Below are 20,662 nucleotides of genomic sequence, written 5' to 3'. Positions count from 1 at the left end.
TCAATTGTGGAACTGTCCATTAAGGAACCGTCCATTGTAGATCCACCCATTGTGGAACCGTCCATTGTAGAATGGTCCATTGTGGAACCGTCTATTGTAGAACTGCCCATTGTGGAAACGTCCATTGTGGAACCGCCCATTGTGGAACAGTCCATTATGGAAGCACCCATTGTGGAACCACCCATTGTAGAACCGTCCATTGTGCAACCACCCATTGTGGAACCACCCATTGCAGAACGGTCCATTGTGGAACCGTCCATTGCAGAACCGCCCATTGTAGAACTTTCCATTGTGGAACCATCCATTGTGGAACTGTCCGTTATGGAACAGCCCATTGTGGAACCATCCATTGTGGAACCGTCCATTGTGGAACAACTCATTTTGGAACCGTCCATTGTAGTACAGTCCATTGTGGAACCATCCATTGTGAAACCACCCATTGTAGAACCGTCCATTGTGGAACACCCATTTTGGAACCATCCATTGTAGAACCGTCCATTGCAGAACAGCCCATTGTGGAGCAGCCCATTGTGGAACCATCCATTGTTGAACAGGCCATTGTGAAACAGTCCAATGTGGAACCGCCCATTGTGGAACCGCCAACTGTTGAACCGCCCATTGTGGAACCGTCCATTGTGGAACCGTCCATTGAAGATCCGTCCATTGTGGAACCATCCATTGTGGAACCACCGATAGTGGAACCTCCCATTGTAGAACCCTCCATTGTGGAGCAGGCCATTGTGGAACCACCGATTGTGGAACCACCCATTCTAGAACGGGCCATTGTGGAACCGTCTATTGTAGAACCGTCCATTGTGGAACCGCCCAATGTGGAACCGCACATTGTAAAACGGTCCATTGTGGAACAGTCCATTGTGTAACTGTCCATTGTGGAAGAGCCTATTGTAGGAACCGTCCACTGTGGAACCGTCCACTGTGGAACTGTCCATTGTGGAAACTCCCATTGTAGGACTGTCCATTGCAGAAATGCCCATTGCAGAACCGCCCATAGTAGAACTGTCCATTGTGGAACCACCCATTTTGGAACCGTCCATTGTAGAACCGTCCATCGTGGAACCATCCATTGTGGAACCACCCATTGTAGAACCGTTCATTGTGCAACCGTCCATTGTGGGCCAGTCAATTGTGGAACAGCCCATTGTGGAAACATCCATTGTGAAACCGCCAAATGAGGAACAGCCCATTGTGGAAAAGCTCATTGTAGAACCATCCATTGTGGAACCGTCAATTGTGGAACAGCCCATTGGTGAACAGCCCTTTGTGCAACCATCCATTGTGGAACAGGCCATTGCGGAACCGTCCATTGTGGAATTGCCCATTGTGGAATTGCCCATTGTTGAACCGCCCATTGTGGAACCGTCCATTGAACAACCGCCCATTGTGGAACCGCCCATTGTGGAACAGTCCAATGTGGAACCGTCCATTGTAGAACTGCCCATTGTGGAACCGTCCATTGTAGAACCGCCCATTGTGGAACTTTCCATTGTGGAACAGCCCATTGTGGAATCGTCCATTGTGAAACCTCCCAAAGAGGAACAGCCCATTGTGGAACAGCCCTTTGTAGAACCATCCATTGTGGTACCATCCATTGTGGAACAGCCCATTGTGGAACAGCCCATTGTGGAACCGTCCATTGTGGAACCGTCAATTGCAGAACCGCCCATTGTGGAACAGTCCATTGTGGAACCGTCCGTTGTAGATCCGTCCATTGTAGAACCGCCCATTGTGGAACTGTCCATTGTAGAACCATCCATTGTGGAATCGTCCATTGAGGAACTGCCCGTTGTGGAACAGCCCATTGTGGAAACGCCGATTGTGGAACTTTCCATTATAGAACCGTCCATTGTGGAACCACCCATTGTGGAACCACCCATTGCAGAATGGTCCCGTGGAACCGTCCAATGTAGAACCGCCCATTGTAGAACGGTCCATTGTGGAACCATATATTGTGGAACTGTCCATTGTGCAACAGCCCTTTATGCAACCGTCCATTGTGGAACAGTCCATTGTGGAACCGTCCATTGAGCAACCGTCCATTGTAGAACCGTCCATTGTGGATCCGTCCATTGTGGAACAACCCATTTTGGAACCGTCCATGTAGAACCGTCCATTGTGGACCCGTCGATTGTGGAACAGCCCATTGTGGAATCGTCCATTGTGAAACCTCCCAAAGAGGAGCCGCCCATTGTGGAACAGCCCATTTTAGAGCTGTCCATTGTGGAATTGTCCATTGTGGAACAGCACATTGTGGAACCGTCCATTATGGAACCGCCCATTGTGGAACCGCCCATTGTGGAACCGCCCATTGTTGAACTGCCCATTGTGGAACCGTCCATTGTGGAACCGTCCATTATGGAACCGCCCATTGTGGAACCGCCCATTGTGGAACCGCCCATTGTAGAACCGTCCATTGTGGAACTGTCCTTTGTAGAACCGCCATTGTGGAACAGTCCATTGTGGAACCGTCGATTGTCGAACCGCCCATTGTGGAACAGTCCATTGTGGAACCGCCCATTGTGGAACCGCACATTTTTGAACCGCCCATTGTGGAACTGTCCATTGTGGAACCGCCCATTGTAGAACTGTCCAATGTAGAACCTTCCATTGTGGAACCGTCCATTGTAGAACTGGCCATTGTGGAACCGTCCATTGTGGAACTGTCCATTGTGGAACAGTCCATTGTGGAACCGTCCATTGTGGAACCATCCATTAAGGAAACGTCCATTGTGGAACCATCCATTGTGCCAACTCCCAATGTAGAAACGCCCATTGTAGAACCGTCCATTCTGGAACCGTCTATTGTGGACCCGTCCATTGTGGAACAGCCCATTGTGGAACAGGCCATTGCGGAACAGTCCATTGTGCAACTGTCCATTGTGGAACCGTCCATTGTAGAACCGTCCATTGTGCAACCACCCATTGTGGAACCACCCATTGCAGAACGGTCCATTGTGGAACCGTCCATTGCAGAACCGCCCATTGTAGAACTTTCCATTGTGGAACCATCCATTGTGGAACTGTCCGTTATGGAACAGCCCATTGTGGAACCGTCCATTGTGGAACCGTCCATTGTGGAACAACTCATTTTGGAACCGTCCATTGTAGTACAGTCCATTGTGGAACCATCCATTGTGAAACCACCCATTGTAGAACCGTCCATTGTGGAACACCCATTTTGGAACCATCCATTGTAGAACCGTCCATTGCAGAACAGCCCATTGTGGAGCAGCCCATTGTGGAACCATCCATTGTTGAACAGGCCATTGTGAAACAGTCCAATGTGGAACCGCCCATTGTGGAACCGCCAACTGTTGAACCGCCCATTGTGGAACCGTCCATTGTGGAACCGTCCATTGAAAATCCGTCCATTGTGGAACCATCCATTGTGGAACCACCGATAGTGGAACCTCCCATTGTAGAACCCTCCATTGTGGAGCAGGCCATTGTGGAACCACCGATTGTGGAACCACCCATTCTAGAACGGGCCATTGTGGAACCGTCTATTGTAGAACCGTCCATTGTGGAACCGCCCAATGTGGAACCGCACATTGTAAAACGGTCCATTGTGGAACAGTCCATTGTGTAACTGTCCATTGTGGAAGAGCCTATTGTAGGAACCGTCCACTGTGGAACCGTCCACTGTGGAACTGTCCATTGTGGAAACTCCCATTGTAGGACTGTCCATTGCAGAAATGCCCATTGCAGAACCGCCCATAGTAGAACTGTCCATTGTGGAACCACCCATTTTGGAACCGTCCATTGTAGAACCGTCCATCGTGGAACCATCCATTGTGGAACCACCCATTGTAGAACCGTTCATTGTGCAACCGTCCATTGTGGGCCAGTCAATTGTGGAACAGCCCATTGTGGAAACATCCATTGTGAAACCGCCAAATGAGGAACAGCCCATTGTGGAAAAGCTCATTGTAGAACCATCCATTGTGGAACCGTCAATTGTGGAACAGCCCATTGGTGAACAGCCCTTTGTGAAACCATCCATTGTGGAACAGGCCATTGCGGAACCGTCCATTGTGGAATCGCCCATTGTGTAACCGTCCATTGCGGAACTGTCCATTGTGGAATCGCCCATTGTGGAATTGCCCATTGTTGAACCGCCCATTGTGGAACCGTCCATTGAACAACCGCCCATTGTGGAACCGCCCATTGTGGAACAGTCCAATGTGGAACCGTCCATTGTAGAACTGCCCATTGTGGAACCGTCCATTGTAGAACCGCCCATTGTGGAACTTTCCATTGTGGAACAGCCCATTGTGGAATCGTCCATTGTGAAACCTCCCAAAGAGGAACAGCCCATTGTGGAACAGCCCTTTGTAGAACCATCCATTGTGGTACCATCCATTGTGGAACAGCCCATTGTGGAACAGCCCATTGTGGAACCGTCCATTGTGGAACCGTCAATTGCAGAACCGCCCATTGTGGAACAGTCCATTGTGGAACCGTCCGTTGTAGATCCGTCCATTGTAGAACCGCCCATTGTGGAACTGTCCATTGTAGAACCATCCATTGTGGAATCGTCCATTGAGGAACTGCCCGTTGTGGAACAGCCCATTGTGGAAACGCCGATTGTGGAACTTTCCATTATAGAACCGTCCATTGTGGAACCGTCCATTGTACACCATTCATTATAGAAGCGTCCATTGTGGAACCGGCATTTGTACAACCACCCATTGTGGAACCGTCCATTGCGGAACCGCCCATTGTGGAAAAACCCATTGTAGAACGGTCTATTGTGGAACCGTCCATTGTAGAACCATCCATTGTGGAACCGCCCAATGTAGAACCGCCCATTGTAGAACCATCCATTGTGGAACAGCCCATTGTGGAACCATCAATTGTGGAACTGTCCATTAAGGAACCATCCATTGTAGAACCGCCCATTGTGGAACCGTCCATTGTAGAACTGCCCATTGTGGAAACGTCCATTGTAGAATGGTCCATTGTGGAACCGCCCATTGTGGAACAGTCCATTGTGGAAGCACCCATTGTGGAACCACCCATTGTAGAATGGTCCATTGTGGAACTGTCCTTTGTAGAACCGTCCATTGTAGAACCGCCGAATGTAGAGCCGCCCATTGTAGAACGATCCATTGTGGAAGCGTCCATTGTGGAAGCGTCCATTGTGGAAGCATCCATTGTGGAACCGTCCATTGTGGAAGCATCCATTGTGGAACCACCCATTGTAGAACTGTCCATTGTGGAACGCCCATTGTGGAACCATCCATTGTAGAACCGTCCATTGTGGACCCGTCAATTGTGGAACAGCCCATTGTGGAATCATCCATTGTGAAACCCCCCAATGAGGAACAACCCATTGTGGAACAGCCCGTTGTATAACCGTCCATTGTGGAACTGTCCATTGTGGAACAATCCATTGTGGAACAGGCCATTGAGGAACAATCCATTGTGGAACTCCCCTTTGTGGAACCGCTAATTGTAGAATCGTCCATTGTGGATCCGCCCATTGTAGAACCAACCATTGTAGAACCATCCATTGTGGAATCTTTCATTGTGGAACCATCCATTGTAGAACCGTCCATTGTGGAACCATGCTTTGCAGAATGGTCCATTGTGGAACCACCCATTGTCGAACCATCCATTGTGGAACCGCCCAATTTAGAACCGCCCATTGTAGAACGGTCCATTGTGGAACCGTCCATTGTGGAACTGTCCATTGTGGAACAGCCCATTGTGGAACATCCATTGTGGAATCGTCCATTGTGGAACCATCCATTGAGGAATCGTCCATTGTAGAACTGTCCATTGTGGAACCGTCCATTGTGGAAACCCCCATTATAGAAACGTCCATTGTGGAACAACCCATTTTGGTTCGTCCATTGTAGACCCGTCCATTGTGGAACAGTCCATTGTGGAACCGCCCATTGTGGAACCGTCCATTGTGGAACAGCCCATTGTGGAACAGCCCATTGTGGAATCGTCCATTGTGAAACCTCCCAAAGAGGAACAGCCCATTGTGGAACAGCCCTTTGTAGAACTGTCCATTGTGGTACCATCCATTCTGGAGCAGCCCATTGTGGAACAGTCCATTGTGGAACCGTCCGTTGTAGATCCGTCCATTGTGGAATCGTCCATTGAGGAACTGCCCGTTGTGGAACAGCCCATTGTGGAAACGCCGATTGTGGAACTTTCCATTATAGAACCGTCCATTGTGGAACCGTCCATTGTACACCATTCATTATAGAAGCGTCCATTGTGGAACCGGCATTTGTACAACCACCCATTGTGGAACCGTCCATTGTGGAACCGCCCATTGTGGAAACACCCATTGTAGAACGGTCCATTGTGGAACCGTCCATTGTAGAACCATCCATTGTGGAACCGCCCAATGTAGAACCGCCCATTGTAGAATGGTCCATTGTAGAACTTTCCATTGTGGAACTGTCCATTGAGGCACAGCCCATTGTGGAACCATCAATTGTGGAACTGTCCATTAAGGAACCGTCCATTGTAGAACCGCCCATTGTGGAACCGTCCATTGTAGGTCCACCCATTGTGGAACCATCCATTGTAGAGCCGCCCATTGTGGAACCGTCCATTTTAGAACTGCCCATTGTGGAAAAGTCCATTGTAGAACAGTCCATTGTGGAACCGCCCATTGTGGAACAGTCCATTGTGGAAGCACCCATTGTGGAACCACCCATTGTAGAATGGTCCATTGTGGAACTGTCCTTTGTAGAACCGTCCATTGTAGAACCGCCGAATGTAGAGCCGCCCATTGTAGAATGGTCCATTGTGGAACCGTCCATTGTGGAAGCGTCCATTGTGGAAGCGTCCATTGTGGAACCGTCCATTGTGGAAGCATCCATTGTGGAACTGTCAAATGTGGAAACTGCCATTGTAGGACCGCCCATTGTCGAATCGCCCATTGTGGATCTGTCCATTGTAGAACAGTCAATTGTGGAACCGCCCATTGTAGAAACACCCATTATAGAACCATCCATTGTGGAACCTTCCATTGTGGAACCGTCCATTGTGGAAACCCCCATTATAGAAACGTCCATTGTGGAACAACCCATTTTGGTTCGTCCATTGTAGACCCGTCCATTGTGGAACAGTCCATTGTGGAACCGCCCATTGTGGAACCGTCCATTGTGGAACAGCCCATTGTGGAACAGCCCATTGTGGAATCGTCCATTGTGAAACCTCCCAAAGAGGAACAGCCCATTGTGGAACAGCCCTTTGTAGAACTGTCCATTGTGGTACCATCCATTCTGGAGCAGCCCATTGTGGAACAGTCCATTGTGGAACCGTCCGTTGTAGATCCGTCCATTGTGGAATCGTCCATTGAGGAACTGCCCGTTGTGGAACAGCCCATTGTGGAAACGCCGATTGTGGAACTTTCCATTATAGAACCGTCCATTGTGGAACCGTCCATTGTACACCATTCATTATAGAAGCGTCCATTGTGGAACCGGCATTTGTACAACCACCCATTGTGGAACCGTCCATTGTGGAACCGCCCATTGTGGAAACACCCATTGTAGAACGGTCCATTGTGGAACCGTCCATTGTAGAACCATCCATTGTGGAACCGCCCAATGTAGAACCGCCCATTGTAGAATGGTCCATTGTAGAACTTTCCATTGTGGAACTGTCCATTGAGGCACAGCCCATTGTGGAACCATCAATTGTGGAACTGTCCATTAAGGAACCGTCCATTGTAGAACCGCCCATTGTGGAACCGTCCATTGTAGGTCCACCCATTGTGGAACCATCCATTGTAGAGCCGCCCATTGTGGAACCGTCCATTTTAGAACTGCCCATTGTGGAAAAGTCCATTGTAGAACAGTCCATTTTGGAACCGCCCATTGTGGAACAGTCCATTGTGGAAGCACCCATTGTGGAACCACCCATTGTAGAATGGTCCATTGTGGAACTGTCCTTTGTAGAACCGTCCATTGTAGAACCGCCGAATGTAGAGCCGCCCATTGTAGAATGGTCCATTGTGGAACCGTCCATTGTGGAAGCGTCCATTGTGGAAGCGTCCATTGTGGAACCGTCCATTGTGGAAGCATCCATTGTGGAACTGTCAAATGTGGAAACTGCCATTGTAGGACCGCCCATTGTCGAATCGCCCATTGTGGATCCGTCCATTGTAGAACAGTCAATTGTGGAACCGCCCATTGTAGAAACACCCATTATAGAACCATCCATTGTGGAACCTTCCATTGTGGAACCGTCCATTGTAGAACCGTCCATTGTGGAACTGCCCATTGTGGAACCATCCATTGTGGAACAGTCCATTGTGGCACCGTCCATTGAGGAACCGTCCATTGTAGAACCGTCCATTGTGGAACAACCCATTTTGGTACCGTCCATGTCGAACCGTCCATTGTGGAACCATCCATTGTGGAACCACCCATTGTAGAACCATCCATTGTGGAACGCCCATTGTGGAACCGTCCATTGTAGAACCATCCATTGTGGAACAACCCAAAGAGGAGCAGCCCATTGTGGAACAGCCCATTTTAGAACTGTCCATTGTGGAACTGTCCATTGTGGAACAGCACATTGTGGAACAGTCCATTGTGGAACAGTCCATTGTGGAACCGTCCATTGTAGAACCGCCTATTGTGGAACAGTCCATTGTAGAACCGTCCATTGTGGAACAGTCCATTGTGGAACTGTCCATTGTGGAACCGTCCATTGTAGAACTGCCCATTGTGGAACCGTCCATTGTAGAACCGCCTATTGTGGAACAGTCCATTGTAGAACCGTCCATTGTGGAGCAGTCCATTGTAGAACCGCCCATTGTGGAACCGTCCATTGTAGAACCACCCATTGTGGAACAGTCCATTGTGGAACTGTCCATTGTAGAACTGCCCATTGTGGAACCGCTCAATGTGGAACCGTCCATTGTAGAACTGCCCATTGTGGAACCGTCCATTGTAGAACCGCCCATTGTGGAACTGCCCATTATGGAACAGTCCATTGTGGAACCGTCCATTGTAGAACCGCCCATTATGGAACAGCCCATTGTGGAACAGCCCATTGTGGAACCATCCATTGTGGAACAATCCATTGTGGAACAGGCCATTGAGGAACAATCCATTGTGGAACTCCCCTTTGTGGAACCGCCAATTGTAGAATCGTCCATTGTGGAACCGCCCATTGTAGAACCAACCATTGTAGAACCATCCATTGTGGAATCTTTCATTGTGGAAACATCCATTGTAGAACCGTCCATTGTGGAACCACGCTTTGCAGAATGGTCCATTGTGGAACCGTGCATTGTCGAACCATCCATTGTGGAACCGCCCAATTTAGAACCGCCCATTGTAGAACGGTCCATTGTGGAACCGTCCATTGTGGAACTGTCCATTGTGGAACAGCCCATTGTGGAACATCCATTGTGGAATCGTCCATTGTGGAACCGTCCATTGAGGAATCAGCCATTGTAGAACTGTCCATTGTGGAACCGTCCATTGTGGAAACTCCTGTGGTGTATGTGCCTTTAAGAGCAATTATGGTGTATGTGCCTTTAAGAGCCCCAGGTGTGTGTAATGCCGGTAATTGCCACTTGAGCTATATAAGCCTGTGTATTGTGTATATCCTTTAGAAACCCCCCCCAGACTTGCTTAGTAAATACCTATGAACCAACTCCTGTCTTCAGTGTCTTTATCTACACACAGACACTACAGAGGCGACGAAGTGGAAACGGGCTTATCTGCAATTCTGCAGCACCTCAAGGACATCGATTCCTCCAGCGTCCAGAAGACTCAAGGAAGTAAGAGAAACTGTGGTTTCACCAGCTGGCCAAGCTGGTGACAGGTACTGCGCTAATCCTTCCTGGGCGCCAGGCTGGAGCTCCAGCGGCGGGCTCTACAGCTGAGACAGGCAGCGAAATCGGAGGCAAGCAATAACGGACTGGGAGGGTGCACTCGAGAGACGGCCGGCGCGGCAAGCAGGTCAGCGTTTAGACCTCCGTCGGGAATGAGTCTCCAACAGTGAATAAACGGAAACCACAGTAAAACAGCGTTGTTATCGGTAGCAGCGGCGGGAAAGCGCGGGAAGCGTCATATCGTTGCTACAGAGAGAGAAAAAAAAAGAAAAAAAAAAAGCGCGGGAAGCGCCATATCTTTTCTGAAATGCCTAAATCTGGTAATATTGAGGCTTTTGATGGCGAAATAGAAGATTGGACCACATACGTGGAAAGAGTAGAGGTTTATTGCACTGCGAATGGAATAACAGATGAAAAAAAAGCTTCAGTGCTTCTGAACTTAATGGGCGCGAAGACATACGGGCTGTTACGAAATTTAATCACTCCAGCCAAACCAAAGGACAAGACTTTTAAAGAAATTGTTGATACCCTGCAGGAGCATTTAAACCCAACACCGCTGCTGATAGCGGAACGATTCAAGTTCTTCAAGAGAAATCAACACAAGAATGAAAGTAACGCTGATTACCTAACCGAATTAAGAAAGCTATCAAAGTACTGCCAATTCGGAGCAGGACTATCGGATTATCTTCGAGACAAATTTGTTTGCGGTCTCTTAAGTGAAGGAACACAAAAAAGACTGCTTTCTGAAAAAGATTTAACATTGGACAAAGCTTTCAGTATGGCTGTATCATACGAAGCAGCAGCAAAAGGAGCTGCAGAGATACAACAAGAGACACAGGACTTCGGCACCCATAAAATGACACAGGATTTCGGAAGATGTTATCGCTGCAGCAGATCCACCCATAACCAGAGGGACTGCTGGTTCAAGGGCAAAGCATGCAGGCAATGTGGTAAGATTGGACACATTGCACGGGTATGCCAATCTGGACAAAATAAATCCACTGACAGAAAACAAAAAATCAATAAAGAAAAGTACAGGAAGGTACAAATGATGACGGACAATAGCTCCGAAGACCAGAATAGCGATAGCGACTCCGGAAACAAGAGACTAAACTGTCTCAAATTACATAATGTACTTGCCAAAGAGGATTACCAAACCATTTGGGTTACCCTCACAATAGCAGGGTCCCCAGTTAAAATGGAGCTAGATACAGGATCAGCTCTAACCGTAATAAATCGACGAGATTACGAGAGGCTATTTTCGCATATACCTCTAAAAGACAGATCCATTATCTTAAAAACATATACGGGGCAGAAAGTCTACCCCAAAGGAAAAATAAGGGTGCCTGTGGTATACAACGGCAAAGAAATACAAAAGTTGTATTTATACATTCTACAAGATGGTGGTCCACCGTTGTTGGGACGTGAATGGATAAGGAAGATACGTTTAAACTGGCACTCCATTCAGGCACTGACGGTGACCAGTAAGGAAAAAAACAATGATGACATCATACCTGAACGATTAAAAGACATCTTGGCCAACGCCAAAGAAGTGTTTCAAGAGAAACTAGGAACCTTGAAAGGCATCACCGCCTCAATAAAAGTGGAAGATACAGCAATTCCAAAAATTTTTAAGGCAAGACCGGTGCCATACGCAATACGTCCGGCAGTCGAGGCAGAGCTGAAGAATTTGGAAAAGGCAGGCGTATTATCCAAAATAGATTGGAGCAAATGGGCAACACCCATCGTTCCAGTCATGAAAAAAACATTGAAAAATAACTCTGAGGAACAGAAAAAAATTCGCATCTGTGGGGACTTTAAGGTGACTGTAAACCCGGTCCTTCACACGGTACAGTATCCTCTTCCGAGGATAGAAGATATTTTCGCCTCACTATCCGGAGGGAAACGTTTCACAAAAATTGACTTGGCACAGGCATATCTACAGATGGAGGTTGAGGAGACCTCTAAAAAGTATCTCACAATAAACACACACAAAGGCCTGTACCAGTACAATCGACTGGTTTTTGGAATAGCATCAGCTCCAGCTATCTGGCAAAGAGCTATGGAGCAAGTCCTGCAAGGAATTCCGGGGACTCAATGCTACCTAGACGACATCCTTATAACAGGAGAAAACGACAACGAGCACCTTGCCAATTTGAAGCAGGTGCTCACTAGGCTGAAAGAACGAGGCCTACGAGCAAATCGCCCCAAGTGCGAATTTTTCCAAAATCAGATATCATATTGTGGCCACATAATTAATAAGGAAGGGTTGCATAAGTCACCTGAAAAAATTGAAGCAGTTATAAAAGCCCCAGCACCTGAAAATGTTTCACAATTAAGGTCATTCCTGGGATTAATAAATTACTATCATAAATTTTTACCGAACTTATCAACTATTCTACACCCTCTTAATGATCTTCTACAGACAGGAGTGATTTGGAAATGGAACGAAGACTGTAAACGTGCCTTCCATAAATGTAAAGACTTAATCACATCCGAGAAAATTTTGGCTCATTACAACCCATCACTACCAATCAGACTGGCGTGCGATGCATCCCCTTACGGCATAGGAGCGGTATTGTCCCATAGATTCCCTGATGGCTCGGAACGGCCGATAGCTTTTGCGTCACGCTCATTGAACTCAGCTGAGCGTAACTATGCCCAGATAGACAGGGAAGCACTCAGCCTGGTCTGGGGAGTGAAGAAATTCAACCATTACCTACACGGACAAAAATTTACCTTGCTGACTGACCATCAACCCCTCATCTCCATATTCAACCCTAAAAAAGGTGTCCCCATTATGACGGCACAAAGACTACAGAGGTGGTCCCTTTTTCTAGGGGCACACCAATACAACATTGAATACAAAGGGTCAAAACAGCATGGGAATGCTGACGGTTTATCACGCCAACGTTGCCAACGATAGAAGAGGCACCTACAGTAGACCCAGTAGAGATATTCCACTCTACCATAGTGGAATGTCTACCGGTGACAAATTCTGCCATTGAAAGGGAGACAAGAAATGACCCTACTCTCTCACGGGTCTACGATTTAACAGTGAAGGGATGGCCAGCACATGGCGAACCACTATTGCCAGCATTCTCGCAAAGAAGAGAACAGCTGTCAGTGTGCCGAGGAACCTTGATGTGTGGATCCAGAGTGGTGATTCCACCCAAACTCCAGGATAAAGTGCTAAAGGAGCTTCACGAGGGGCATCTGGGTGGAGTGAAAATGAAGAACCTAGCTAGGGCGTTTGTATGGTGGCCAGGTATCGATGGAGACATCGAAGACATGACCAAGAGCTGCCTAGGATGCCAGAAGGTCCAAAATGCTCCGCCACAGGCCCCTCTACATCCATGGGAGTGGCCCTCATCTCCCTGGCAAAGGGTGAACATCGACTTTGCTGGTCCATTTATGGACTCAATGTTCTTAATCGCAGTGGATGCACACTCCAAGTGGCCGGAGGTAATAAAGATGTCCTCCACCACCACGGAAAAAACCATCACAGTATTACGGACCATATTTGCCAGGAATGGGCTGCCGGAGCAGATATGTTCTGATAATGGACTGCAATTTGTGTCCGAAGAATTCAGAAAGTTCTTAAAGAACAATGGGGTAAAGCACTACACGTCCGCCCCATACCATCCCGCCACCAATGGATTGGCTGAAAGGTTTGTCCAGACCTTCAAGAAGGCCATCAAGGCCATGGGTAATGAAGACATAAAACTTCAGCACAAGGTGGATAACTTCTTATTTGCATATAGGAATGCAACGCATATGGTTACTAACCAAACTCCCGCCATGATGTTCTACAATAGAAACCTAAGATGCCGGCTGGATTTGGTCAAGCCCAACATCCGAAGGGACGTGGAGAACCGGCAGTTTCAGGGCATGAATGAAAGGCCAACTAGGGCCTTCCAGATAGGCCAACCGGTTTTGGCCCGGGACTACCGTACCGAGAAATGGCAGCCTGGAACTATCTGCACACGATTAGGACCACTGATGTATACCGTGGACATCGGAGACAGCATAATAAGGCGCCATGCTGACCAAATCATCAAGTCATCCGAAAAGGGACAACCTACACCACCACTCTATACATCTAACGATGAAGTAGAGATACCCATATCTACCTCCGATCCGGTGATACTGGAGCCCGATGAACCCGACACTGGCCTTCAAGCCGAATCAGCCTTGCCAGAAGAACCTACTACACCACCAGAAACTACTACACCCCCGAGGCGTTATCCGGACCGAGTCAGGAAGCCTCCTGAGAGACTAACTTATAATTAATTAATACAGCAATGTATATTATTTTGCATATAACATGTAATTAATAATTACTTAAAATATGATGTACTAGTTAGCTAGAAGGGGAAGAATTGTGGTGTATGTGCCTTTAAGAGCAATTATGGTGTATGTGCCTTTAAGAGCCCCAGGTGTGCGTAATGCCGGTAATTGCCACTTGGGCTATATAAGCCTGTGTATTGTGTATATCCTTTAGAAACCCCCCCAGACTTGCTTAGTAAATACCTATGAACCAACTCCTGTCTTCAGTGTCTTTATCTACACACGGACACTACAACTCCCATTATAGAAACGTCCATTGTGGAACAACCCATTTTGGTTTGTCCATTGTAGACCATTCCATTGTGGAACAGTCCATTGTGGAACCGCCCATTGTGGAACCGCCCATTGTGGAACAGCCCATTGTGGAACAGCCCATTGTGGAATCGTCCATTGTGAAACCTCCCAAAGAGGAACAGCCCATTGTGGAACAGCCCTTTGTGGAACCGTCCATTGTGGAACCGTCTGCAGTGTATGTAACCGTTCCACCTTTAAGAGACTATTTTAGTAACCGTTCCACCTTTAAGAGAACTATTTTAAGAGTTGCACTACTTTATCTTGGCTGCTGTATACTGTAATACCGGCGGTGACCACACCGGTATATAAGTGCTGTGTAATGATTTATTGGGCAGTTCCGCCCTGACCTTCGACTAGTAAAGACCTGTTAAATTTTACTCTTGTGGTCTGTGTAGTAATTCTCAATATAACACACAGACTTAACAGTGGCGACGAGTACGATCTTACCCTGTGGCAGAGATACATCCAAGGCAGTTTAACGGGCGTCGAGAAGAGGCATCCGCCCTCATCATTCTGCTGAGAAAAGACTCGGGTCTGCAGAGCAAAGGAAGAATTCTGACACGAAGCCTTCCATCAGCAACAGGCAGTGATCATCCCTTCTATCACGGTGGTGGGTAAGCCGATCAGCGACGAGCAGCCAGTCGGCCACGTTTGCTGTGAAGTAGGGGAGGGAAAAACGGAGGATATAAGGGCGGAGAACTCGACCACGGCCGGGGAAAAGAGCCGGACAGAAGTCAGGGCCAGAGGCGCTGAGACTGGGGCAGCGTAAGGCACGGAAGCCGCGGTGAATGCAAACGCAGCCGGTGTGAGAGACCGGGCTACAAGCGGGCTGGGAGACGCAACAGAGTCGAGAGAGAGCTCGACCGCGACCGGTGAAAAAGGCCGGGCAGCTACCGAGGCCGCGAGGCGCAGCGACCGGGACAGCGTAAGGCGCGGGAGAAAATAGCGGGCTGGGAGACGCAACAGCGTCGAGAGAGAGCTCGACCGCAACCGGTGAAAAAGACCGGGCAGCTACCGAGGCCGCGAGGCGCAGCGACCGGGACAGCGTAAGCGTGGGAGAAAATTAAAAAAAAATGCGGAGAACTCAGCCGCAGCCGGGGGGGAAAGGATCGGACTGCAAGAGGGGCTGGGAGGCATGATTTGAAAACCGCTGGGGAGGGCGAACGCAGCAATACGGCAATCACCATTACAGCCAGTGGGGGAGAAAGGCAAACGCGGGAAGCCGCCATTTTCGTAGGCGGGGGAAGAAGACGAGCGAGGGAAACCGCCATTTTGGAAAAAAAAAATAAAAGAAAAATTTCTTTTTGTCTCTCAAGAAGATTGCGAGGATACCTAAGCGTGGTAACATCAACGATTTCGATCCCGATGTTGAAGATTGGGCCACGTATGTAGAACGCATAGAGATATATTGTAAGGCAAATAAAATATCAAATGAAGATAAAGCACTAACCTTACTAAACTCAATGGGTGCGAAGACATACGGGCTATTGAAGCATCATCTATCACCAGCTAAACCGGCGGATCAGGCTTTCGCTAATACTGTTGCTGTCCTGAGAAATCATTTGAACCCCACACCGCTGATGTTAGCGGAACGATTTAAATTTTATGCGAGAACGCAACTGAAAGGGGAAAGCAACGCGGAGTATTTAATTGAACTGCATAAGCTAGCGAAATACTGTCAGTTTGGGGAAAGACTGACAGAGGCACTGAGAGACAAATTCGTGTGTGGATTGTCGAAAGAAGGAACACAAAAGCGGTTGCTTGAAGAGAATGATCTTACACTTGATAAGGCTGTCACTATTGCAGCATCGCACGAAGCTGCAGCGAGAGGCACTGCGGAAATGCAGCTGAAGGCAGCGGTACTCAGCGTAGATCAAATGGCTTTGGGTACAACGAAATGTTATCGTTGTGGAAAGACAACACACGATCAGAACCAATGCTGGTTTAAAAACCAGGAATGTAGAAAATGTGGCAAGCTTGGTCACATAGCTAAAGTATGCCGGTCAGGAAAGAAGACCAGCAGCGGAAGGTCACCGCAGGAAAGGTGTAGAAAGGTACATAAGGTGGCTGAGAAGAGTTCGGATGAACAGAATTCGGATTCAGACTCCAACAGCAAGGAACTGGGTAATCTGAGAATTCACAATGTGAGTAAGGAAGCTGACCGGCAAACTATCTGGGTCACACTGCAGATAGCAGGAGCCCACGTGAAGATGGAATTGGACACCGGATCGGCGTTGATGGTCATGAATAAGCAAGATTACAAAAAGTTATTCACACATATTCCCCTACGGGATACGGAGATAGTATTGCAGACATACACGGGGCAAAGAGTATACCCCATCGGAAAGATAAAAGTCAAGGTGAGACACAAGGGCAAAGAACACCAAGGAATGGACTTATATGTACTACCTGAGGGAGGTCCACCACTTCTGGGACGGGAGTGGATCAGGAAAATAAATATGGACTGGCACCCCCTAAAAGCAATGACGGTAGATTCCGGAAAAAGAAAAGATGTCAAACCTGAACGATTGTCCAGAGTACTGGATGAGGGCATATGCAGCAGTGACAGTGACAAAGCAGAGAGTGAGAACTCGGTGAAGACAATCAGCTCAGACTCTGGAACTGATGATGGTAAGACCAGCCGATGTGCAAAAGACAAGTCTAAAATGGACTTGCAGACTAATGATGGAAAAACGAAGGAGTGCATAAATGCCTCAGAAGAGAACAAAGTATCAGAACAGAATTCCACTGAACAACAACAACATAGTTTGACAGAGAATGCTGAGTCTGTCCAGTCTACAGACATGCACATTTCCGAGGAACACCGGGCTCGAACTCAACTCAATTTCAAACTACAACAGCAATTAGAACAAATGATTCGCCGTTTTGAGCAAGAGATGAATGCAACGAAAAAGTTCTTTGACACAGAGTGGGAGATTCTGGAAAGACAGCAGAAGCAGCTGATTGAGAAAATGGAGCAGGAACACACAAACCGTCTGCGCGATGAGGCCAAACGAATCAAAGCTGAGCAAGAAAGGGAATATGTCAAATTCATCGATCAGTTGAAAGCTAAGAAGAAAGAGCACCCTTTTGTGAGCAGTGTCAGCAGTAATAAGCCACTCAGGAAATTGGTGGCAGAGGCAAAAGCTGAAGTGATGGAGGAAATAGAAGACAATAGAGAAGAAGCAGAAGATGATGACTCATCTGAACCATTATCACCCCTACCAGGTCACGCACGTGATCCCTCCGAACTGAGCCAAATCAGTCTGGAAGTAGAAAAACTTCCCAAGGTACTCGAGCCTTTAGAAGTCAGCAATGCTGGTTCTGAAGTTACGAAAGTTCAAGCTATTAAGTCCAGTGAAGGACTATTAGATGAGTCACCCCAGCAACAAGAACCAGAGACCCCTGAAAGGCGCCATGCTGACCAGATCATAGAGTCATCCGAAAAGGGATAACCTACACCACAACTTTATACGCCTAATGATGAAGCAGAGATACCCATAGTATCTACCTCCGATCCGGTAATACTGGAACCAGATGAACCCGACACCGGCATTCAAGCCGAATCGACCTTGCCAAAAGAACCTACTACACCACCGAGGCGTTATCCGGACCGAGTCAGGAGGCGCAGGAGGCGCCGCCGCAGAGACTGAATCTGTGAACTGTTTTTACATGAAGTTATGTATATATGTTATGTTTAATGGGGAATATATATACTGTTAAGCTAAAAAGGGAGGATTGTAGTGTATGTAACCGTTCCACCTTTAAGAGACTATTTTAGTAACCGTTCCACCTTTAAGAGAACTATTTTAAGAGTTGCACTACTTTATCTTGGCTGCTGTATACTGTAATACCGGCGGTGACCACACCGGTATATAAGTGCTGTGTAATGATTTATTGGACAGTTCCGCCCTGACCTTCGACTAGTAAAGACCTGTTAAATTTTACTCTTGTGGTCTGTGTAGTAATTCTCAATATAACACACAGACTTAACACCGTCCATTGTAGAACCGTCCATTGTGGAACTGTCCTTTGTAGAACCGCCATTGTGGAACAGTCCATTGTGGAACCGTCCATTGTAGAACCGCTCATTGTGGAACCGTCCATTGTGGAACCATCCATTGTAGAACCGCCCATTGTGGAACAGTCCATTGTGGAACCGCCCATTGTGGATCCGCACATTTTTGAACCGCCCATTGTGCAACCGGCCATTTTGGAACTGTCCATTGTAGAACTGTCCATTGTGGAACCATCCATTGTGGAACCGTCCATTGTGGAACTGTCCATTGTGGAACAGGCCATTGCGGAACAGTCCATTGTGCAACTGTCCATTGTGGAACCATCCATTGTGGAACCGCCCATTGTAGAACTTTCCATTGTGGACCCATCCATTGTGGAACTGTCCATTGTGGAACAGCCCATTGTGGAACCATCCATTGTGAAACCACCCATTGTAGAACCATCCATTGTGGAACACCCATTTTGGAACCATCCATTGTAGAACTGTCCATTGTGGAACAGCCCATTGTGGAACAGCCCATTGTGGAACCGCCAACTGTTGAACAGGCCATTGTGAAACAGTCCAATGTGGAACCGCCCATTGTGGAACCGCCAACTGTTGAACTGCCCATTGTGGAACTGTCCATTGTGGAACCGTCCATTGTAGAACCGTCCATTGTGGAACCGTCCATTGTGGAACCACCGATTGTAGAACGGTCCATTGTGGAACCGTCTATTGTAGAACCGTCCATTGTGGAACCGCCCAATGTGGAACCGCACATTGTAGAACAGTCCATTGTGGAACAGTCCATTGTGGAACTGTCCATTGTGGAAGAGCCTATTGTGGAACCGTCCACTGTGGAACCGTCCACTGTGGAACGGTCCATTGTGGAAACTCCCATTGTAGGACTGTCCATTGCAGAAATGCCCATTGCAGAACCGCCCATAGTAGAACTGTCCATTGTGGAACCACCCATTTTGGAACCGTCCATTGTAGAACCATCCATCGTGGAACCATCCATTGTGGAACCACCCATTGTAGAACCATTCATTGTGCAACTGTCCATTGTGGGCCAGTCAATTGTGGAACAGCCCATTGTGGAAACATCCATTGTGAAACCGCCAAATGAGGAACAGCCCATTGTGGAAAAGCTCATTGTAGAACCATCCATTGTGGAACCGTCAATTGTGGAACAGCCCATTGGTGAACAGCCCTTTGTGCAACCATCCATGGTGGAACAGGCCATTGCGGAACTGTCCATTGTGGTATCGCCCATTGTGGAACTGCCCATTGTAGAACCGCCCATTGTGTAACCGTCCATGGTGGAACTGTCCATTGTGGAGTCGCCCATTGTGGAATTACCCATTGTTGAACCGCCCATTGTGGAACCGTCCATTGTACAACCGCCATTTGTGGAACCGCCCATTGTGGAACAGTCCATTGTGGAATCGCCCATTGTGGAATTGCCCATTGTTGAACCGCCCATTGTGGAACCGTCCATTGCAGAACTGTCCATTGTGGAATCGCCCATTGTGGAACAGTCCAATGTGGAACTGTCCATTGTAGAACTGCCCATTGTGGAACCGTCCATTGTAGAACCGCCGATTGTGGAACAGTCCATTGTGGAACCGTCCATTGTGGAACCGTCCATTGTTGAACCGCCCGTTGTGGAACCGCCCATTGTGGAACCATCTTTTGTGGAACCGTCCATTGTGGAACCTTCCATTGTAGAGCAGTCCATTGTGGAACCATCCATTGTAGAACCACCAATTGTGGAACCATCCATTGTGGAACCGTCGATTGTGTAACAGTCCATTGTGGAACAGTCCATTGTGAAAACGCCCAATGTGGAACCGCCCGTTGTGGAACCGTCCTTTGTGGAACCACCCATTGTGGAACCGCCCTTTGTGGAACAGTCCACTATGGAACCGTCCATTGTGGAACCTTCCATCTTGGAACCGTCCATTTTAGAACCGTCCATTGTGGAATAGTCCATCGCGGAACCGTACATTGTGGAACCTTCCATTGTAGAACCGTCCTTTGTGGAACCGCCCATTGTAGAACCGCCCATTGTAGAACCGCCCAATGTAGAACGGTCAATTGTGGAACCGTCCAATGTGGAACTGTCCATTGTGGAACAGCCCATTGTGGAACCGTCCATTGTTAAATTGTCCATT

The sequence above is a fragment of the Somniosus microcephalus genome, chromosome 25, assembly GCF_052327205.1.
Source record: "Somniosus microcephalus isolate GS21.2 chromosome 25, FLI_Smic_1.0, whole genome shotgun sequence".
In the NCBI taxonomy this organism is placed as follows: Eukaryota; Metazoa; Chordata; class Chondrichthyes; order Squaliformes; family Somniosidae; genus Somniosus; species Somniosus microcephalus.
Note: the sequence above shows the minus strand (reverse complement) of the source record.